This window comes from Myotis myotis, unplaced genomic scaffold (assembly GCF_014108235.1).
Source record: "Myotis myotis isolate mMyoMyo1 unplaced genomic scaffold, mMyoMyo1.p scaffold_m19_p_21, whole genome shotgun sequence".
NCBI classification, from domain to species: domain Eukaryota; kingdom Metazoa; phylum Chordata; class Mammalia; order Chiroptera; family Vespertilionidae; genus Myotis; species Myotis myotis.
Window position 1 is genome coordinate 5,094,095 of NW_023416326.1, and position 13,685 is coordinate 5,107,779.

The 13,685-nt window shown below is 53.3% G+C and overlaps 1 protein-coding gene across 1 annotated transcript in view; it reads left to right on the forward strand.

Annotated features, from left to right (window-relative positions):
* Positions 1-13,685, forward strand: part of CHRM3 (cholinergic receptor muscarinic 3) — a 101,000-nt gene that overhangs the window by 681 nt on the left and 86,634 nt on the right. The gene's annotated exons all lie outside the window — the stretch shown is intronic.

A 13,685-nucleotide genomic window follows, 5' to 3' on the forward strand; every position in this document is an offset into this window, starting at 1 on the left:
CGGAGGAGGGAGCCGGTCTGTGCATTTGGGGGTGGGGGTGGCGGGGGCCTTGAACCTGGAGAGAGCGCGGTCTGGAGCGGAGTGCGGCTCCCGGAATGAGGGTGGGGTTGCGGGGTGCCACCGGCTGCCAGAAAAGGCCGGGGAAGGGGGGCAGCGGCGGCCAGGGGGGCAGCCCGGGACGTGCCCCCCCCCGCGCCCCCTCCGCGCTCGGATTCCTTCGCCCCGATGGTCGGGTCCGAGGCACCAAGTGCGCGGACGGGAGGAGCCGCTGGGCAGGGTGTGCGTGGCGCGCGCGCGGGTCCGCGTTTGGTTTCCCGGCGCTTTGGAGAAGCTCAGGCAGACACCCACCCGCCGACCTTGCTTCGCGGTGGGCGCTGGTTCGAGGGCGTTTTCAGGCGCCAAGAGGCGAACCGGGCGCCGAGGGTCGCACCTGCCCAAGGTCCGCGGCCGCCGCGCGCCGTCCTCCCCCGGAGCGTCCACGCCCGCCACGCGGCGGCGGGTGGATGGCGCGGGGTCTGCTGGCCGCCGCGCAGCTGCCTCCCAGCTGGGCTGTCTTGTGCGTGTTTCACGCGGCGGATCGGGGGGAGGAGGGGGCGCGGGGGTGGGGGACCCCAGGGGAATTCGTCCCTCTGCCTCGCTCGGTTGGGTGGCGATCCTTTGGATCGCACGCAGGTGGGAAGCGGCCCAGGAGCCCCAGCCCCGCATCCATATGGACGGGTTTGGGGAATGCAGGCGCTCCTTTGCCTGCCAGCGCTTGAACCTGACCGCGTCCGCATTTGCGATGCGAGAAAGAATGGCTCAGCCCAGCCCGCGGCCGCCTCTAGGAGGGTTTGTGCTGTGGAGGGCAATTGGCAATCGATGGTCGTTGCACGGAATGCTTCGCCCAGACCTTCCCTTTCTCTCCCGGCCTCTGGGTGCCCAGCACACAGATAGCCTGCTCCCCGTGTTGGGTCTTTCACGGTTCCTATTAGAAAAATAACCTTTCTTAAATTAAAAAATTTTTTTAAAAATAGTGCATCTGTTGATTACGTAGTCCCAAATAATTTTATAGCGTGAGTCACGGTGCGGCGTGAAGCATTCATCACGATTTCCTGTGTTTAAAACAATGCCTTGTATTTACTTAAGCGAGAGACCCAGCCTGAGACTGTGCACTTGGGAAAGGCGAGAGCTGTGCCCAGAACAAATGCATGCGTCCAGGGGAGTCGGGGGGGAAGGAGCATATGAAATTCAAAACGGGGGTGTCGGGGTGTGGGGGGGTGGCTTTTGGTTCCACACGTGTGGCCTGCGTGCACCCTCTTGCCATGGGAGCTGGTATTGCCCAGGGTACATAGAACATGCCTGCCTCTTTGGGGTGCGTTCCACATGCCAGGGAACGTGGTTGGGATCACCCATTTCGTTTCCCCAAAGAACCTGCCTTCAGATGTGTTGACAGGGTCCCTCTCCATCCGCTAAGTATACACTTCGCTATTGTTGAGGTCGAAAGCGCCTTCGTTTTGAAATGGGTTTCCATATGGAACTGTAACTTCGGTTTAAATTATTCATTTAAAATGAATTGCGTCGCAGGTCTGGTTCAGACTGTTTCTGCGGGCTGGGGTGTGGGGGAGGGTGACCTCAGATTGAATTTAAGGTGGAAACAGCCGTGTTGAAATACTCAAAAACAGCAACGAATCTTTATTCAGGTGAACTTGATCTCTGAAAAGCGGCGTTTGAAACACAGATATCTTTGACGAGGCACGCCTTGTGCATGGGAAGTTATTGTAAAAGATCAGTGTAATTTGGGACAAGGGGAAGCATGTAAGTGGAACTGGTCAAGACTCAGAGAAAGATTGAGAGTGTTTACACAAGTAGTTCTTCATTAGCCTACATCTAAACTTCATTCTGAACCTTCCCTTTACAGTTTAGAGAAATGTGTGACGATACAGTGCCTCGTTTTTCTTCCTGTGAAAACAAGTAAAATTCCATTCAAAATGATTATTTTTTTTTTCTTAAGAGTCTTTAGGCATACTTACTTAAAGATTATTTACCTTGCACCCTCTCGTTCCCTTAGAAAGACACGCAATTTCTTTTCTGACCCAAAATTTGTTGTTTGAAGGTTCAGTTTAAAAACGTGAGTTTCTTTGTGGGCTGTTTTGGCTCTTAATTGCATGCAACCTGTTGACAATTGAGCCTGGAAGGTTGTTCAAGAATGAGGGTATCTTGGGCAGTCAATTGAACAGGCAGAAAATGAAGCAACATGACTAAAGCTACTTGTGGATGCGAAAATTACAACGCAGTCGTCTTCAGATTTTTATCTAGAAGGTCCTGTATCATTTCCTGAGCCAACGTTTTGCTGTGGCCTCGTAAAGCTGAGACCATTGGCGGGATGAGTTTCTCACTCCTAAATGGCCTGCATGTGTTCGGGGTCACGGGGAGACCGGGTCTTGTTTGCGGGCAGGGCAGTGCGTCTTGAGAACAGCTGTGTGCGGTGGCATTTCGGCTGTGACACGGATGAACTGCCCGGCCCATGGAGACGGGGCCTGGTCCCTGGAGAGACGCAGCTGTCCTTCGTTTAAGGAACCTAATTTTCTGTCATCATAGATTATTGTCCTCACGTTGTGCTTTGGAAGTGTCCGTGAGTAATGGGATGTGTTTTATTTTATGTGACATGTTTCTGCACGTGAAATGCATTTTTTCCTCGCAGAGGGATATTAAAAAGGCCTATATGGCTCCAATAAAAGTAATCAGATGCCTCCAGCACGGGTGGCTCTTTTGGAAAAGCAGTCAGCGTGCTGGAATGTGCCTCCTGCTTAGCCCTGAACGCCCCAGGCTTTTCCTGGGGGCGGCGGCGGGGGCGGAGGGCGCTCACGGGTCTGTCACCTGTCAGTCCCAGTGGGCCCAGTGGGACCCTTGTCTAGTTCTTAGTCTGCCTAGAACTCAGGGATGGAATTTCAACTTCAATGGGAAGCTTCCATTTTAGGGGGAAATGAGAAGAGATTATGTAATGGATTTGCCAGGAGGCATCGCCAGTCACACCGGAAGTTAGCTTCTCGTCTCTGGCAGCCTGTCTTCTCCTTTGAGGATGAGGCCCTTGTTCAGATCCATTCAGAGCAGCACCTTGGAACCCCAGCTCAGCCCCCGCAGAAAGGACTTGCCGTGCCAAAGGTGCCCCTTTCAGCTGTAACCCAGCCTGGGGCGGGGTGGGGCGGGATGGAGGGGGTTCTGCCCGGCCTCTCTGATCCCTGAAAGTTGCATATCCTGGGCACTGCCCGTGTGTGTGCGCAGTGTCTCCAAACAGAAAAGAAGACGATGTCCTTGGTCGAAGCGCAATGGGCCTTCGTCTTTCCCGGCGTCCGGTGCAGGCGACAGCGGTGCCCGGCCCACCCGGAGCGGTTTTGAGGGTTGAAAGGCATCATGCACGTGGGGGTGCTTTTCTGGACGCCCTCCGAAGCGCCGTGACATGCAGGACACCCACCTTACTGTTCCCCGACCTGCGGGTGGCCCCGGGGCTCAGGAGTTGGCAGCCCTGCCCTCCTTTTTGCCCAGACGTCTGGCAGCTCGTGGACTCCCCGGCTCCTGGCAGGCTCGCCCGCAGGCTGGCGATGTGTTCTCCCACCTGTGGCATCTCCCTGCCCACAGGCGCCTCAGGCCGAGCGTCCTGGCTGGGGAGCACCTTCCTAGACAGGTCCCCGGAGGCCGCCGCTGCAGCTCGCCACGGCGCCACAGCCCGGGACCCGCTGGGTGATGGCAGGAGGACCATCTGAGCTGCTGCCATCTTCCTCCCACCAACTGTGCCAGCCCGTCCTGAGCCAGGAGGACATGAGCACTTCGAGAAGAAACGTGGTGGTAAAAACAACCGCACACTGACCGGCCGGCGTGGCTCCGTGGGGGGGCGTCCACCTAGGAACCAGGAGGTTGCGGTTCAATTCCCGGTCAGGGCACATGCGAGGGTTGTGGGCTCCATCCCCAGTGTGGGGCGTGCAGGAGGCAGCCGATCCATGATTCTCTCTCATCATGGATGTATTTCTCTCTCTCTCTCCCTTCCTCTCTGAAATCAATAAAAATATATATTTAAAAACAAATGAAAAACACCTGCGTACTATTAGGCCAACAGTAGCTGGCAGGTGCCTGTGGGCTCTGAGGTCCCCGGACGCCTTCCCAGCCCGGCTCTGCGTGAGACTCAGGCCCCACTTCCGACTGTTCCGTTTGAGGTCTCCCCGGAGAAGGGAGTCTGAGATGGTTGACTGCCCTTCCCCTGGTCAGTGTAGAAATTCCCATGCCCATAAGCCTCCGTTTCTCTCACTTGTGTCATATTTGCCATTTCAGCGCCCTAGGCTGCTCTCTTGTGTTTGCAATTTGCATTCTTAGTGCTAACGTCTTGCCTGGCAAGACGTTCGCTATGACCTTGACAGTTAACCTCATCCTTGCCAAGAACTTCTCTCCGGGAGCCGGTCTTCACCAGCGTAGACACCCTCCCCGACAGGGCGTCCCTGCGGCCTGGAGACGTGGCCGCCAAGTTCCACTTGACAAATAAAATCTCCTTGTGTGTCATTGTTGGCAGGATCAAATCTCAGCTCCGCACACTCCTCCCGGCCGCTGTAATTGGAGTTGCTGACTGTCAGCGACAGAATTAATCCTTCGTGCGGGTCATTGTTCTAGCCCGGCCCTGGCTTATTTCCTGTGCCCCGTGTTCCCGTGAAACCCAGCACAGCAGCTGAGCGGTGACAGCTGCTGCCTGTCAGTCACCTCTGCTGCGGGGGACGGTGCTGTGCGGGCATCCTGGGTCGGGCAGGGTGCCCTCAGATAGCACTCAGGTGAGCTTACACCCCAGGTGACACCTGCCTGTGTCAAAGAGGATGGGGCCACCGGAAGTCCCCTGCAGGGGACCGTGCGTGGATGGGGGTGCGGCGCCTTCTAATGTATCCCTGGCAGCTAGAGCCACGGACTTAGATTCTTGCAAAAAGCCCCTGCCAGGAAGCTGTGGGCAAAGGGGTCTGCTACCGCTCTGTCCGTACCTTTGGACATAGCACTTCGTAGCGCAGTCCCCTCACTAGAATTGCCCCCGCGACCTGGGCCGGAGAGAAACCTCGTCACTGCTGAACCTCAGAAAGTGCCTCCCCCGCAGCCATTCGAAGGCCCAGCCAGCCAGCCAGCGCTCAGGAGGCTCCAGCGGGCCCCAGTCCAGTGGTGTCTTGCAGATTCCAAGAATCCGTATCAATTTTAAGTGTTATGGAGTTGTATCCATCCACCCATCTGACTATCCATCTACCTCTATGGACACGTCTATCTTTGTCTGTTTATTCATTTAAAACTAGTATTGAGTCCTGACCGGTATGGCTCAGTGGATAGAGCATAGGCCTGTGGACTCAGGGGTTCCAGGTTCGATTCCTGTCAAGGGCATGTACCTTGGTTGCGGGCACATGCCCAGTGGGGCGTGTGCAGGAGGCGGCTGATCGATGTTTCTCTCTCATCGATGTTTCTGACTCTCTATCCCTCTCCCTTCCTCTCTATAAAAAAAATCAATAAAATATATTAAAAAGAAAAGACTATATATATATTTTTTATTTTTTTTTTAAACTGGTATTGAACACAGTGGGGGTTTTGTGGTTCTCAATTTTTTTTTAGTTCAAAATACCCTAAAAGCACAACTTCTCTCATGTAAAGACACCTCGAATCATCTGCATGGAAAGATGACCCTCCTGTCTTCTTGCCTGGAATTTCTCAGTGGCTGATAACACCCGCCCTTGCATTTCTTGTGGGAAGGCAGACATACAGGAGTCCTGGGATTGACCCAGTGTTCTTCCTTAGGGGGTCCTCCTTTCTTCCCCCCAAATCCTCTCATCACACAAGAGCCAGCCAAAGCCAACTCTTTAAACTTCCCTCGAGCGTGGCTCTCACTCCACATTCCCTGGTGATCAATGCTTCAACACCCCTCAACTCACTGAATTGTAAGAAACTGCAAACGTATCTAAACAGCTGCAAGCCACATGCCCCTGCTCTGAGTTCTGGCTGTGCCCTCCATCTTTAATAGTCAGGGGCAACCCACAGAGCATTTACGATTCTCACCGAAGAAACTCTTTAAAGTTCAACGATCGAAGGTTCATTCCATCTCGTCTTCTGTGCCCTTTCTCAATGTTCATGGCCGTTCTGGACCTTTTCATTGACCGTCAGTGAATGCACCCCCCACCCTTCTTGTTTCACTGCCCCTTCCTCTTGGTCCTGTGCTCCCTGGCTCCCCTCTCCCCCCTCCCCACCACCTGGTGCACAGAAACCGCTCTGCCCAAAACCAGCGGCCCTTCTTGGGGGATCCCTGGTAACCCCTCTCCAGCCCCTTCAACCTCCTGTAGTTCCCAGCTCCCGCCCTCGGGCTCCTGCTCCTCCCAGCTGCCAGCCCATCTCCTGAGCAGTGGGAGACTCCCATGGCTTTCTTGCCCCTTCTTCCTTTTGTAACTCTATTTTCACGGTTTCATTATTGTCATCAAACCCTTCGGCGTGGATCCTACCCGTTTCATCAGCTCGGCTTCTGGAAGGAGCGTTTCCGGGAGCTTGATGGTCAGTGAGCCTTCGTCTGTGTGTCTGTGTCCTGTCCTTCCTGTCCCTCGGACCAACATGACTGTCCTGCAGGCCCACGCTCCCCAGTCGTCTCGGTTTATCCTCTTCTACTGCCTCCCCCATTGAGTCAGACATCAGGCTGCAGTCATTCGGCCAAGGAAGAGCTCAGGCCTCATGACTTCTTTCCTTCCTGCTAACACAGCGGTTCTCAACCTGTGGGTCGCGACCCCTTTGGCGGTCGAACGACCCTTGCACAGGGGTCGCCTAAGACCATCCTGCAGATCAGATGTTTCCATGACGATTCATCACAGTAGCAACATGACAGTGATGAAGTAGCCACGAAAATAATGTTATGGTGGGGGTCACCACATGAGGAACCGTATTGAAAGGGCCAGAAGGTTGAGAACCGCTGTGCTAACAGCTTTGCCATTCGTAGCTTTTCCAGCGTTCACGCAGGAACCTGGTTAGCAGGCAGGTCCGGGGCGGGGCCTGGGGATCTGAATTTCCATCCGTGCAAGGCTTTCCCCTCACACCTCTTTCTCAGAGTCTCTGAGCTGCCCTGATGAGCTCTTGCTCGCTCCTAACCCATTCTCTACAGATGACTTTTATTGGAGACCAAATCCCATCCTTTTTACCCTCTCCGGTAACTTCTTCGCCATCCCCCGCAGTCCCTGCTGCATCACCGCTAAATGTCTCCCGTCGGCATCCCACTGGCATTCGGCTCGTCCCATGGCTCGGGCGCAGATTTGAAATTCAGCCTCAAGGTCCTGTCCAGGTGACCCTGAGCCCTTGCCGTTTCGTAAATGCCATTGTCCCGACTTTCACAGGCTCTCGTGACTCCTGCTCTTCCGCATCCTCATGAGTTCAGGTTTCAGCAGTTTGTCAAGGACTGATTGCTTTACACAACCCTTCGCGTGGGGAATTCATCTCTCGGTGACTTAGCCGACTCTCATTTGTCTAACGGCTCACATGCGTGCGTGTGTGAGCAAATATTTCAAAGGCTGGAGTGTGGCATCCCGGAAGTAAGATCCCAGGTTGCGTGTGTCCTTGATTCAGCCTCAGGTTGCCCCATCTACACATGGACATAGAAAATGGGTAAATACCATCTTTGCTGTTTTTCTAGTTATAAAGGTAAAATGGATTACCAAAAAAAACTCAGACGTTACTGAGCTGTATTATGTCAAAAATGCACATCTACCAGGGCCCAAAGGCCCCGGAGGTGACTGTGGGTAACGGTTGGGTGTCGGACCCTCTGACACTCTTCTACGAACACCCTCCCATTGACTTCACACGAAACTGAGAGAGGAATAGACTTTTGCAACCGGCCTTTAAGTCCATCGATTTTCCTGGATTTTGAATCTGCAGCGTGTTCCAAACGATTGACTGATTTCGCTGCATAAAAATCAATCCACGTAAAATGGCCTGGCGATGTAGGGCTACGTTGGCTATGAATTTCTGACCAGTGAAGTATGTCTTTATTCAGCGCTCCGTCTGCCCCTAGGACAGTGCTGGAGATGTGGATGTGTAGGGGAGACACGCCGATCCTGCCCTCCCCCACTCCCCACCCCCCGGCTCAGCCTCTTCTCCTACCTTCGGGCTCATGTTGGCCATGGACCGATGGAGACATGGTGGGCAGATTATCATCATCGTGTTTGGGGACATGTCCTCTGAGAGAGCTGATTTTCATCCTGAAATGTAAGCTTTTGGATTTGTTGTGTCTGGAAAGACAGATGACTTATTTTTGAATTCTGAACATGGACATATGTGTCTATCCAACATACACATATATATGCATATTAGTTTTTTGTTTCAGGAACGAATATAAACTTGGAATGAGAAACATAGAAAACCTTTAACAGAGATTTAACCGCACGTTTTTGTATATTTAACAAAGCTCCATTTTGGGGAGAAGTGCAGAAAATGAGCCGTGTCTTAAAATGCCAGTGAGTGAAGGCACCGTCTAAGACATTTGTCAAACAGAGCATCCCTGCAGAAGTCAAAATCCACATTGCTCTGAGGATTTGGGACAGATACAAGGTGAATGGTTACTGCCACCAGGTTTGTTATCCTCTGAGATGAATCCGTTCCGTGGTGGGATTCTGCAAGACGGTGGACCAGACAGTGTGGGAGCAGGTACAGGTTTGGGGACTCTAGAGTGATCATGTTGTGTGAAGAAGAAGCTTCCGGGTGTAAAATGCCAGATGATAAGGGGCCAACACTCTGAGGCCAAATGAGGCCTCTGCTGTCTGCGTGAGTGAAATGCTAGAACAGCGGTTCTCAACCTTCCTGACGCCGAGACATTTTAATACAGTTCTTCATGTTGTGGTGACCCCCAATTTCATTGTTACAAATTGAACATACTTAAAGCATAGTGATTAATCACAAAAACAATCTGTCATTATAGATGTGTGTTTTCCGATGGTCTTAAGCGACCCCAAAGGGGTCGCGACCCACAGGTTGAGAACCGTTGTGCTAGAAGGAATCTTTTCACATCTTAGTAGATCTTTTTTTTAAAATATATTTTATTGATTTTTTACAGAGAAGAAGGGAGAGGGATAGAGAGTTAGAAACATCGATGAGAGAGAAACATCAATCATCCGCCTCCTGCACACCTCCTACTGGGGATGTGCCCGCAACCGTGGTACATGCCCTTGACCGGAATCGAACCTGGGACCTTTCAGTCCGCAGGCTGACGCTCTATCCACTGAGCCAAACCGGCCAGGGCCTTAGTAGATCTTTTATTCGAGGACCCCGCGGTCCCAGATGTTGGCGGACTCACCGAGGCCACCCAGCGAATGAGCTGGATTTCTGACTCCAGGTCCAACTTCTCTTCCTTGCAGTCCGAGCTCTTCCTAGGCGTCTAGGTGTGTCTCTCCCCCCACGTACTCCCTCTCGGTGGTTTCAGCCGCACTCAGCGCTTCCCCGAGTGCTGGATGCTTCCAGAGGCCCGCTCAGGCACCTGTAATGCGCGCTGTGGACATGGGGACCCATCACCTTCCTCCAGATGCACCATTTCCTGGTAATGGATGCCATCGCAGTCATCCTGGTTTCTCAGAGCGAGCCCTGTGGCCGGTGCTTCCTTTATCCCATTGCTGCTAAGTGCGGTCTGTACATCCCCATGGGATTTGGGGAGCGGCCTCATCCGTCCCTCCCCACCTGCTCCCACTCCCCCTTCCTTCATTCCGGCTCTTCCCGGCCCCCCCTCCGCCCAGTTCCAGGAACCTCCAGCTCCTGGTCCTGCTTCCCATCTCCGAGCTCTTCTCTAGTCTCCGAGGAGATGGAGTCACTTCCAGTTTCATTCCACGTCGAGGTCCGTTCCATCTCCCTTCGTCCCCCTACGGCGGCCACACCCGCTGCGTGAGGAGGCTTGGGGGTGCCTCTCTTCTCCTGCCTCTGGGGTTCTGGGGAGACCCTCCTGCTTCCTCAAACGGGCTCACTTCCCTTTGCCCGCCCGTGAGCATCCCACACGTCGTAAGAACTCTGTCTTCTCAAGAGACATTGGCTCTTCCATCCTGTCTCGTGTGGGATCCTTGTGTCCGTTACAGCGTTGGCCATCCCTGCTTCTGCCACCGTCAACGCTGGACATGGCAGGCCTTTCCTTTGGGATTTGAGCTTCTTCTTGGAGCCAGCCACCGATGTCTTCTCTCCACCCAGGACTTTCCACGCTGGGAATCTGAGTGATGCAACGGGTCCCTGTGAAGGCCGGGGTTTGCGTGCTACGTTTTATTCACTCAACTATCCCAGCGGCCGACTTACCCCAGTGCTAGCGCGTAGCACGCTTTCGTTATGTGTTGCTTTGAATGCGTTTCCTCTGACTATTTCTTTGGGGGGTGGGGGGGTGAATCTGAGGTTGAGCCGTTTCAGGGCGTGTGGCACTTTATAGGTGAGCAGACAGTCAATGTTCTGGAAGAGGATTCACAGACACGGTGCAGGGGATGCTCTCAGCTCAGGCTCAGACGTTGCGCCTGCAGCCTCTCTGCTGCAGATGTGAGGGCGACACTGGGTCCCCTCCTCCTCTGAGAGGCGCGGTCCTTTCTGAGCACAGCCTTCGGCGAGGGCCCCTCTCCGCAGCCAGTCCTCGCGGCCAGGACACCTGGAGGAGTCCGTGTTGGTCGCTGACCGTCACTCCTGGGGGATCCTCGCCGGCAGCTCCCGAAGGGCTTCTGGAACCACTGGAGAGACTTCCACCCCAGGGCTTGGCGGTGAGATCCCTGAAACCCTAACCCAGGACCGTCCCCACCAGGGCTGTCCGGGCGGGCGTGACACGTGTCGTCTTGGGACTGAAGCCAGGACAGCTGATTCGGAACTGGGCCAGGGTCTCTCCGTCTGCATTGGAAATAAATACCTCGAGTAATCCTCCCGCTGCATGAATTAAAAACCCCAGGAACGGAAGATTAACCGGGAGAGAGAGAGACAGATGCTGAGACAGAGAGAGCGGGGGGAGGGAGAGAGAGAGATTGAGAGCGAGCATTTTCTGTTTTCCCTGAGTAGGCTCATCGGCTGGATTGGCGGGGGGTGAGATCCTAGGCTGTTCTCTCGGGTAAGATGATTCATAATCAGTGTAGGGTGTTCTCGGGCTTCCAATAGGGCGACAGGCTCTTTCTCCCTGGAATGTAAACACATGGAGCCAGGTCTGAGCTCTCGGGTGTAGAACTGAGACGGAAGTGTTCCCGGCGAATGTACCCCCCGTCGCCAGCCATAGAGTCGTGAGTATTTTTTAATGAGGGTAACCATGCTCAGAAGCGGGTACAGGAAGAGCAGTTGTTCCCTCAAGTACAAGAAGTCCTTAGCGCTTCGGGGAGGTCCTGAGTTGTGGCACAAGCAGACCATGTGTTTGCACGTGGGCAACGCTCCGTGTAGAGCAAGCATGTCAAACTCGCAGCCTGCGGGCCACCACAACGAGTACTTTTGCGGCCCAGCCAATATAACGGCATGTAAGAAACATTTTAATAAAAATTTCGTCACTTAATTTTTACAATATCCTGTCACACATAATTATTAATAATGAACTACAACGTTGGCTCATGACGGATCACGATCATCGTGTAGCATTCATTTCCCTTACGCGCAGGCGCACCATTTCTCCCCGCTAATGCTGCAGCGGGTATTTTAGCATCCAATGGCCACGTCGTTAGTCTGGGACTGACTTGTTTGGTGTGCGCAGCGGGAAATATTTCGCTTTCGGAGCACAAGAAAAATAGGTTTATTTGCCTTAGGCTTATTAATTTGTGCAGTTATTCAGTGTCTGGCAAGATAATCTTGAAGAGAAAATACTAATTTTTATTAAAATGTTCTGTTATTTTCTGTTAAGGATGACTCATTCATTTCAGCCCTCTGTATTCCGCATCTCTATCGAAATAAACCTACGTTTCTATGAAAACGGAAGCTTTTTGCTTCTTTTGTGGCCCACAGACACTTAAACCTTGTTTATTTGGCCGGTGTCAGCCCTTGAGTCTGATATGCCTGGTGTAGGGGTTACTTCTCTGAGCAAGAACATCACGTATATTATTGACACGAACAACAGAAGGTCAAGAAAGCAAAGTCAGAACAGCCTGGAACTGCGTGTGCGCCTAAGAGTTCAATTCTTGGGAATGTTCCTAAAAATGGACATAGGTTCGTTTTGCTCCTTGGTTAAAGGGCATCCCTATGTAGATCTAGAAACGGGAACACTTTAAAAAGAGATACCCAATGCAATGAAGACTTTTCACAAGTTCCATGTCAAGCGTTATATGAGTCCTAAGAGAATGAAGCAAAAGCGTCGGTCACCGAGTTCCTTAGGATTTGGGAGAATCCTGGGGGAGGGGACCACAGTCTGGTCCCTCCCAGCTCTTCTGCTGGCCCCGGCCTGGCTCAGCAGTTACTCCCTTTCTGGGTTGTCTCGGGCACTGTTCAAGGTGCTGGAGGCGAAGCGATGACTCAGAGGGCCAGCTGCTGCCTCTGCGGAATTTGCGTCCTTGTGAAAACCCATCGGGCCTGGAATAGTGTCCCTACGGGTTCTACCGGGCCTTTCCGGTGGCTGTCAGGGCGGGGGGCGTGGGGTGTTAGACTGGCACAGCCTGACCTGCCTTGGGCTGTACTCACCCCCTAGCCCACCTCTGCAACTCGGGGCTAAGATTGCATTTTTCTCCAAACAAACAAACAAACACAGTGTTTTCTAGAAAAATGAGACTGCTGGCGCTGGTGTTTGACACTAGATGGCAGACATCTGCATTTCGGCGTTTCATGAGTGAGCCAGAGTTTGAAACATTGACGTGAGCTTCCGCACAAGCCACCTGATGGGAAAGAAATGTTGGCAGTTTCCCGTGAGCCAGCGGTAAGGGTTCGGTTTTATGTTCCATGCTTTCGACCGGCCGTTCTTTTCATCCATCGCCTTTAGCCCATTTTCTCTCCAAACACAGGATCGCCCCTTTTGGAAGCCCTTTTCGGAAGTCACAGGTATCGGGGGAGGGATGACATAACCTTCTCTGGTGTCCTCTGACCCGTGTTCTGTTTATACGAAACGTTAAAATCAGCGTTGCAAGTGGAGACACAGATGGACGCCCTTGGAGCTGGGGAGCCGGCTGCTTTCCCAGGGGCCTGAGAAACAACCGTTCCATTTTCTTGTGACGGAGAAACAAAGACACTAGAAACGCCCCACGTGACTACATCCCCTGACTCTCTATTTGTTACCGAAATCCAAAAAAATGCAATGTGGGCAGATGTTGTCCCGGGCAAGTCACATGCATCAGCCGAGGTTAGCATCACCATCACAGAACCGGTCCCCAGCCCAAGGCCTACTCACGGAGAGCCCGCCCACCCACCCAATTTTCAGCAAAGAAATAACCAACCACAGCGCGATGCCCACCACATCCCCACAGGACGGAGGTCCACAGCCAAGTCCAAACCAGACTGAGCCAAGCAGTGCCCACTGACTCCCCAAATCCCGGGAAAGCCGTGGCAACCACAGATGCTGCCTTGGCCGTCCTAAGCGAGCCAGCCACGAAAGTCTTGGCCCTCGATAAGCTACACACCTGGCACCCTGTGAAATAGCGTTGTCTGCGCCAAGTTGTTCTTGGGACTCAAAGGGTGGAGGAGCCTAACCAGTGGGCAGCATCCCAGGAACTGCTTCCTGTAAGGGATCTCCCTGGAGGGAGACTTGAAAGCAGCCGTTCTCAACC